The 9,771-nt window shown below is 43.9% G+C and overlaps 1 long non-coding RNA gene across 1 annotated transcript; it reads left to right on the top strand.

Annotated features, from left to right (window-relative positions):
• Window positions 1-4: 4 nt before the first annotated feature.
• Window positions 5-3,720, top strand: LOC137321115 (uncharacterized). Its single transcript, XR_010962713.1, has 2 exons — window positions 5-1,598; window positions 2,689-3,720. It is a non-coding gene; the product is annotated as an uncharacterized lncRNA (long non-coding RNA).
• Window positions 3,721-9,771: the final 6,051 nt, after the last annotated feature.

Below are 9,771 nucleotides of genomic sequence, written 5' to 3' on the forward strand. Positions count from 1 at the left end.
CTATCGACCCCCCCCCCCCCCCCCCCAACAGATATTCTCTTAAAGGGACAACGATTATTTTTTGGCAAACTTCTGGCAAGGTGGTGGTCAGTATTCGGGGCGATTTGATCAAGGTATTGAAAAGTATGAAGGGATGGAACAAGTAAATAGAGGGTCGAGAGCAAGGAGCCATAGATAGAGATTTAGGACAGAGAGCACGAGATACTTCTTCACACACAGGGTTGTAGATTGAGTTGGCAACTGAAGCGGAGACGGTTGGCCATGAAGACTCAGTTGTGCGGGAGGACAGGAATGGAGCCTTCTACCTCCAGCCCCAGCCATGGATTTTGAGACAAAGCAATGTTTCACACAAATCATACTTTGGGAGATTCAGTATTCCCTCCTGTCTGAGGGGTAGAGCTGCTTGATGTTATTTTGGCTCTTTCAGCGGCCCTATGAAATTTGGAGGGGCATGTGTTTAAGTCCTTGAAACTTTGCTCTGGTCTCTTCCATTTCCAACAGTGCTGACATCGGCTGTGATGTTTATTTACCATTTCAAAATATTTTTTTATATATGTTGGGGTCTGAGAAAATATTGAAAGCATTAAACTAAAACTGTTTAAAGCTTATATTTTAAGTTGAATTAGTCAAATGCAACCAGGTGCTCTGCGGAGGATTTCCATCTGCAACATCACTCCTCACCAGGATTCCTTAGGGAATTCCAATTAGTGGTAAACAATAAATTAGCAAGATATGTGAATAATGTCTTTCTCTTCACAACCTGACCTATGAAAACAATCCCATTGTTAACAATGATTTTAAAAATATGGAGAACAATTGTGCAAAGTGAGTTAGGGGAAGCTGGAAATGTCAGGTCTGACTGAAGAATGCAATCCAGATTATTTCAAAAATTTGAATGCATATACTTAGAATTACAACTGAAATCAGAGTTGGAAGAGAGTATTAGTGCGTCTGTGGACCCTGGTCCTTCACCCCCCCCCCCCTTGGAAAAGTTGACAATTCTCAGGACCCTTCCTACCCATGGTCTCTACATCCTCCGTGTGAATTAGAATGAGTTAGTTTGTTTCCCTTTTCACCTGTTTTGGGCATTATTCCTGCCCCCAACCAATAAAAATGATTTCATTGTACACCAAAAAGGAAACAGTTGTCCTTTTAGACTGTAGATCTTGTATCCTTGCTGTTTAGAGGTTGTGGTGGCCCAGCTGTCAGATGGATTGAAACATGAATCACGGCGAACTCGCCTCAAATGGCTTTTGTTCCAGATATGAATTAGGTTGTGTACTTCTAATTACTTGAACTAGAATGTGATGTTTGGATTCCAGACAATATATGCTTACCTCTCATTAGCTTGCACAGGAATATTTTAATATCAATTTATCATGGTGTGATGTGAAAGGTTAATATATAATTTCTGACAGCTGTCGGTGTGAAGACACAGGAAAGTCCTAGGTATGAGAAGGACTCCCGAGTCGTGATCTCATTCTTTAAGAATTTATCATTTTTAAAAAAAATGCTTGAAACTTCAAAGAGAAAATATTCTAAAACACAGGAATCGTGCAGTGCTCGGCATTTCAGTTACACCTCCAGCACCAGTACAGGTACGATAAACTCCATAATTAGACAGCTTATATTTTATGAATTCTCACATTTATTCATGGAAGCTGGGAGAACAAGAGACTTGTTTGTAAACAGTTATTCCAGTTGCATGTTTTTTTTTGCTTTGATTAATTATTAATTGTAAATAAATTTCAGTCAGTAGTTTAGCTAGTAAAAGTGGTTTAGCATTGCGATCTTCCTCCAGCTTGAGGGGAGATATCGTGGATATTCTACGTGCTCTCCAATAAACAATTTACCATGATTAGAATTATTAGACCTGAGCAACTTAGACCAGCAGAGAGTAGAAGTTGCAGACTTCAGTTAGTAAGAAGTATGGTTTGCTTACAGAAACTGTTGTCAAGCTGTTTGCATGAGGGGGGAGAAAAGGTAATGGATAAAGGCCAAATCATAACACCAGCTTTTTCCTCTACGGCTTCATACCCGCAGCCTTCTGGTACCTCACTCAAGGGGGTATTTTTTATATGTAAGGAGAGGGGAATCGTAGTCAAGCTTTACCCCTGCTTGTTCTCACTTATCATCCGCACTTCTCAGCAGGTCACACTGGATACCTACTGAAATTTGAACTCTGACTGCTTCCCTTCCCTCCCTCTGGGGTGGTATATTGCTCAGGGATGCACCCCGCCTTATCCCTGCACCTCCCCCAGTTCCTAATAGTTAGGCCAGTGCTGCAGAGCGGACCCACCCTTGGGTGGGTGTATATTAAATAAATGCAGAAGACTGAAGTACACTGGGATAAAAATGGACTTTTATCAGTGTTGAATTTTTAACTTGTATTTTGTATTGCTAGAAGTACCATGTGAGGGGTTAAAATGCTGGGTCACACAGGGTTTCTCAAAGGAACAGCAAATGAGCTTAGAGACCAGATAGACTGACTGCAGTAGGCTTCACAAGGTGCAAAGTGTTAGGGGCAGCACAATAGGGAGTCTAAGGTGCTAACTGAGTTATTGGATGTAGATTTTGCACCGCATAACATTGTTGGTCACGTCAACTTCATTCTGGTATTGCCACCGACGGGATGTGGGAGGACAATATTTACCCAACCCTTTATCTGGAATGTATAATTTAATCCAGTTCTGACGGGCCACTGCGAAAAATCGCATAGACCTCCTCAGAAGACTAACACGGGACCCAACCAACAGAGTACCCTTCGTCATCCAGTACTTCCCCGGAGCGGAGAAACTACGCCATGTCCTCTGCAGCCTTCAACATGTCATCGATGACGACAAACACCTCGCTATGGCAATCCCCACACCTCCACTACTCGCCTTCAAACAGCCACCCAACCTCAAACAGACCATCGTTCGCAGCAAATTACCCAGCTTTCAGGAGAACAGCGTCCACGACACCACACAACCCTGCCACGGCAACCTCTGCAAGACATGCCAGATCATCGACACAGACACCACCATCACACAAGAGGACACCACCCACCAGGTACATGGTTCATACTCCTGTGACTCGGCCAACGTTGTCTACCTCATACGTTGCAGGAAAGGATGCCCCGGAGCATGGTACATTGGCGAGACCATGCAGACTCTGCGACAACGGATGAACGGACACCGCGCAACAATCGCCAGACAGGAGGGTTCCCTCCCAGTCGGGCAACACTTCAGCAGTCAAGGACATTCAGCCACCGATCTTCGGGTAAGCGTTCTCCAAGGCGGCCTTCGAGACACACGACAACGCAAAATCGTCGAACAGAAATTGATAGCCAAGTTCCGCACCCATGAGGACGGCCTCAACCGGGATCTTAGGTTCATGTCACGCTACACGTAACCCCACCAGCGAAAAAAAGTTATCTGTTTTTAACACAACGGGTCATTCTCTGTCTTTCTCTTCCTTTCGGATGTTTCTCTCTCTCTCTCTCTCTCTGTCTTTTGTTATGGCCGTTTGTGTATTCAGTGGTCCTGTAGGTAACATCACTCTGTCTGAACACTTTGATTGCCTTGGCAACGGGCAGTTGGAAAGATTATCTGTAATCACCAGGTATTGTTCTCTGACTATAAATGCGGTAACCTTCCATGGAATCCCACACTTGCTTACCTGACGAAGGAGAAAGCCTCCGAAAGCTTGTGATTTTCAAATAAAACAGTTGGACTATAACCTGGTGTTGTAAGATTCCTTACATTTAAAAATTGGCTATACATTAAATATTGGTAAGGGAATCATAGCCTTTTATTTCAATGTAACTTCAGAAGGGGGTGGGATTGTGTTCCTATACGAAGCCGGTTGTCCTGAGAGTTAGTTTGCAGCTTCCCAGCTAGCAGAAAGATTCTGTGTTTAAGATTGTACCAACCAGCTGAGAAGCAATGCCAGTTTGAAATTGCAGTGTAAGAAGTGAGCTTCTGGTTTAAAGTCTACGGATCCAAAATTCCAGTTGGTTCAAAGGAGGGGAGAGGGGGGCACATTTCAGGGCGGAGTCCAGATCCAGTGGTTTCAGCTACATGTAACTAGCACCCAAAATCCTGATTAGCAGTGGTACAGATGAGTCTTCCACCCTTGCCACCCAATAAATTCACACAACTTTGGAGTGTGCCTTGGGACATTCCCAGCTCCCCCAGGAATTCCAACCAGTACACCACCAATAGGCCCAGCAGGCCCTATGCTAGCTAAGAGCTGATGTGGGGCATGCACTGGGCCTTAGGAGAGCCCCAATTGCTTAAAACAACAGCTGGTAATTGATTCATGGCGGACTAATTACCCCATGGAGGGTGGGCCTTTGCTTCCAGAAAGCAGAAATAAAAATGTTGTTGTATGTTTTTTGTTTTATGGTCCTTTTTGGGCCCTGTCTGCCTCCCGTGGAGCGTGCTGATACATCCGTAAAGACATGGGCTGCCTGTTTTAATTATGAAATGACTCCATCACTAACTTGGGATGAGATTTATGCTTTTGGCTGCAGCTAGAGCTCTGCACTTCTGGGAATAGAACAGGGAGTCTGGGTTTCCAGACCATGTGTATAGATGGAAAACGATTGGGTCTTTACTATTTTATGTGTTGAGGAAATAACTGTGTATGATTCACTGTTTTACAGTATATACTGTTCATTTAGCTGTTTTATGTAAACATCTGTTTAGACCTGGATCTCACTCTCATAGCGTGTATAATTAGTCTGATTTTTGAAGAGGGGTTACGTGGCAGCATGTGATGTATTTCAGTAGCTGGTGTACAGTCAGTGTTCTCTCTTGTAATCCTTACCCAAAAGTTGTGTTAATTAAGGCACGATTTAGATCATACCGCATGCGAGGTCCACTCACGGGAGTGGCTGGTGATGCTGAACCCAAGAAATACCCAGAGTAAAAGCCCAAATTACATCCTCTGACATATATTTGCCGGTACTTGCATCATTTAACGCTGGCTGCAAGAAGACATTTTTGGGGTTGGCGGGGCTGCTTGAGGCTCACAGGCACAAGCTAGAGAGGAGTCAGCAACATTTAAAGAATAATTGTTACTGCTGCCCTGCATCGTCCCGCTCCTGCGAGCCCGAGCCCCGAGCCCCGACCCGTCCCGTCCAGTCCGGTGAGCCTGAGTCCTGCCCCAGCGCGCCCGACTCCCACCACTTCAATTTTCTGTCCGTTCTGGCTCTAAATCCCCTCGCAGACAACGGGGATTGGTAAATCCCAGCTGTTTTGTTTTTCACATTTCAGGCATTATGCCAATCTAAGGATAAGTTTGTGTCATATCTGCACATGATTTATAAATAATAAGTTTGAGCCAAACAGCAGCAAAGGATTTATAATCGGGCAGGTAATGTTCCAATCAACAAGCAGCAAATAGCAATGAAAGCCAGCAACCATGAAGCTTATTTTTAAAAAAAATGCAATCAAAAATGAGCAGTCAACAAACTAATAAAGTCGCTCTAAGAATTTTTTTGAAAATCCTTCTGGTTGCCATCTTGGTTGTTCTATCATGTTCAGTGCTTAATACTGGAAATGGAATTTGTATCATAAGTGTGAAAAGTTACATTATTAAATTTACCTATGCAGTAGCAGTTTTTGTGTTTGAAATGCATGTAACAAGGTTTTCTGTTGAAGGCCAATGACTGTGCGTAAAATCTGACCCTCAAGTTGATGCAGGTTGGACAACAGAGAGAGGTCGAGTTCGCAGGAGGCACTACCCACTTAGCAAAGGCTCAGCTTCCTTTGATTGCAGTTTATAGGATTTTGAAAGGAATTGATAAATAGATAGAGAGAATCCTTTTCTGCTGGTAGGGGAGACAAGAACAAGAGGACATAACTTTAAAATCAGAGCCAGGCCATTCAGGAGAGAAGTTAGGAAACACTTCTTCACACAAAGGGTAGTAGACATGAAGAACCCTCTCCCACAAAAGTGGTACATGCTAGCTCAAATAATAATTTTAAATCAGAGACCAAAAGATTTTTACTAGTCAAGGGTAGTAAGGGATATGAAGTTAGGATCAGCCATGATCTCATTGAATGGCAGAACAGGCTCGAGGGGCTGAATGGCCTACTCCTGTTCCTATGTTCCTTGACATCTCAGAAGAGCAGTGCTTCCGGAAACTCAGATTGTCATGTCAGGTGGTTGCAAACATCTGCAGCCTCCTAGAAGAAGACCTGCTCCCTGCTCAATCTGGTGGCTATGCATTACCAGTGGCTGTGAAAGTCACCACCACCCTCAATTTTTTTGCCTCTGGTTACTTCCAGGGCTCTACTGAAGACATATCGAGGGTCTCTCAGTCAGCTGCACATAAATGCATACATCAGGTGAGATGGATTGTTTGCCAGGGTTAGGAGGTGTGTAAACTTCCCCTGTGATGACAATTGCCAGAATGAGCAGGCACTCGGATTTGCATCTATGGCTGGCTTCCCACTGGTACAGGGTGCACGCACACGGCAATCCAAGCACCACTAGATCAACTGTAAGTGATTTCATTCCATTAAATGTTGAGCTGGTGTGCAACCACAAGAAAAGGTCTGCGCCAAATTCTCTGGGAGCTGTCGTGATGCTTTCATACTGCGGCAGTTCAACATCCCCGACACCGTTAAGGGGTGGCTGCTAGGCGACAAAAGGATACCCCCTTCAAACCTAGCTAATGACACCGCTGAGGAACCCCACCAATGAACCCCAAGAGCACTACAACGCCAGCACTATGACAACCAGATGTGTCATCAAGTAAATTATCAGCATGCTCAAGATGCGCTTCAGGTGCCTGGACAGGTCTGGAGGCTCCCTTCAGTACTCGCCAGCGAGGGTCTCTAGGTTAATCGTGGTGCATTCTGCACAACATAGTACAGCAGCAAGGGCTAGAGGTGGAGGAGGAACAAGCCGCTCAGCACTCTTCATCTGATGAGGACTCCAATGGAGAGGAGGAAGAGGAAAATGAAGATGGGGTACCCATACCCAATGCCAGATCATCCACTCACATTGCTGCTCGGGATGCCATAATAGCTTGAAGGTTCAGTTAGTCACTTACTGGACCAAAGTAACTAGCAGGATTGGGGTGAGTCACAGTGATGGATGGAGGAAGGGAAAGGTGAGGAAGTATATAGAAAAAGAATGATGGGTGCTGCTGAAACATAGTGGGTGTGAGGAGTGATGTGAATGGAGTAAGCTTGACAAGACAGAGTGAGAAGATAGGGTGCACTACAGGATGTAGGTGAATCTGCAACTTGGCTCCTCTTTCCTGACCTTGCCAGGTCATTAAAACACTTCCTGTCATGCATCCAAGTGCTCATAATCACACTCCTGCTGCTCACCTCTTGGACCACCTTCAACAAGGGCTTCTTTGTTGTGGCAGCAGGTTTTGCTCCCCATTGTTAGGGAAGAGGACTTTCTTCCCCATCCTTACTGCACTGAGCAGTACGTCCAGGGAAGCGTCATTGAATCTGGCCACAGCCTTTACCCTCCTTGATTCCATCTCTCAACTTGAACTTCACAAAACACAATCCACAGAACTCCAAACCTCCTCCACTGTTGCATCTGTGAAGTGGCCCTTTACATTGTGGAGGTGAAATTGCGCCACACGGGTCCGCATCATGCATGCTCACGCGCAGCGGAGATGTAAAACCTGGAAGTAAAATGATAATGGGGCATCTCTGTTGAAATTGGACATTCCCACATGTCCCACGCTGATGCACATTTGTCACCCACTAGCGCCCCACTCCACCCCGCCCCCAATTCAGATTCCGCATCTGCGTTATTGTCGGGCCCAATGTTTTTGCAGATTAGTTTTGATTTCCTCCCACTTCGAGTGCAGGCTGTGTCCTCTGGTCCTACTGTTCCAAATAAAGTGAAATAGCTTGTCATGGTCTATATTATCTAGTCCCTTTAGAAGTTTAAAACCAGCAATCAGATCACCTCTCAACCTCCTCTTATCCAGTGAGAACATGCCCAATTTACATAATCGCTCCTCATAATCCAATCCCTCCATCCCCTCAATCATTCTGGTTGCTCTCTTCTGTATCCTTTCAATTGCTGCAATATCCTTTTTGGACTATGGTGACTAGAATTGTACACAATATTCTAAGTGCAGTCATAAAGCAGCAGGATTACTTCAATATTTCAGTTCAATATTGACCTTTTAAAACATTCCAACATCTGATTTGCTTTACTCACTGTCACCAAGCATTGTTGCGATAGCTTCAATTTATCGTAAATCAGGATCCCCAGATCTCTTTCATTTTCCGTATATATTGGCCAGAATTTGCTGGACCAGAGCATCTCACAGTGGACGCAGTTAGTTAAACTTTTTCCAGCACCCTTCAGCTCAAATTTTTTTTGCGCCGTAACTTGCTGGAAGTGCGAGCTGATAACGGTGAGGGCAACGGGGCATCTGGGACCTAAGTGAACGGCGGGACCGACAGTCTATCACCTTAATCAATAAGATTTATGGATTGAGAAATAAACAGAGGAAGGGCTGAGAAGAAGGGTGAATTAGAGTCAAATCAGGTACAGAAAGAGAAATAGAGAAAGGGAAAGAAAGATTGGATTGAGAGAAAGAGACAGAAAGGAAAAGTATGAAAAACATTTGACATTTTTAAAATCACCAATAATTCACTACCTGAAAGAATGAGACTCCACCGTTTTAATTGTTCACTTTCTGGGCCGGAAAGGTTGATTGACAGTCATTAATGATTTCACGTAGTTAAAAGGGTACTTATTCTATTAATTACTAGACTTAACTTTCTGTGGCAAGTTTAATGGACAATTAATGTACAAATCCAGCAAGTTCTTAAAAATAACAGGGAGGCTAAGTGCAAGATGCTGTTTGTGTGAAGCAAATGGTAGAGTGGTGTAAATCAACCAGCAAGTTCTGGAGATTCGCAACTTCCGGCCCAATATTTTCTTTCAATTTAAGTAATAATCTCAATTTGTCCCCATGTGAAGCATTTTGTATTTCTTTATATTGAATTTCATCTGCCACCTGTCTGCTCAAATCCTTCTGTAGCTTATCCTGTACAGCTTCACAGTCTACCACCTTCATTAGTTTTGTACCTTCTGCAAATCTCACCACCATGCTTGTGACTAATTCCAGATCATATATGAAGATATTAAATAAAAGAGGTCCCAAAACAGACCCCTGTAGGACCCCACTGGTAACATTTTCCCAGGCTGACGACAATCCCTTTATCAGAACCCTCTGGTTACTATCAATTAAGTATCCATTGTAAAATATTTCCACTGATTCCCGCTTTCTTTATTTTCATTACCAGCCTTTCTGGGGGAACTGTATCAAAGGCCTTATTGATATCGAAGTACACCACAACCACTGCCTTACATCTATCAAGCTCCTTTGTCACACCCTCAAAGAAAACAAAGTAAGTTAGATCAAACCCATATATCAAACTACAGCACAGAAACAAGTCATTTGGCCCAACTGGTCTATGCTGGCATTTATGAACCATACGAGCCTCCTCCTTCCCTACCTCATCTAATCCCATCAGGATACCCTTCTATTCCTTTCTCCCTCATGTGCTCATCTAGCTTCCTCTTAAATACATCTATGCTATTCGCCTCAACTATGCCTTGTGGTAGCATGTTCCACATTCTTACCAATCTTTGGGTAAAGAAGTTTCTCCTGAATTGCCTGTTGGATTTATTAGCCACTATTTCATATTTATGACCTCTAGTTTTGCGCTCCCCCCACAAGTGGAAACATTTTCTCTATGTCTACCCTATCAAACCCTTTCATTATCT

This window comes from Heptranchias perlo, chromosome 4 (genome assembly GCF_035084215.1).
Source record: "Heptranchias perlo isolate sHepPer1 chromosome 4, sHepPer1.hap1, whole genome shotgun sequence".
Taxonomy (NCBI): Eukaryota; Metazoa; Chordata; class Chondrichthyes; order Hexanchiformes; family Hexanchidae; genus Heptranchias; species Heptranchias perlo.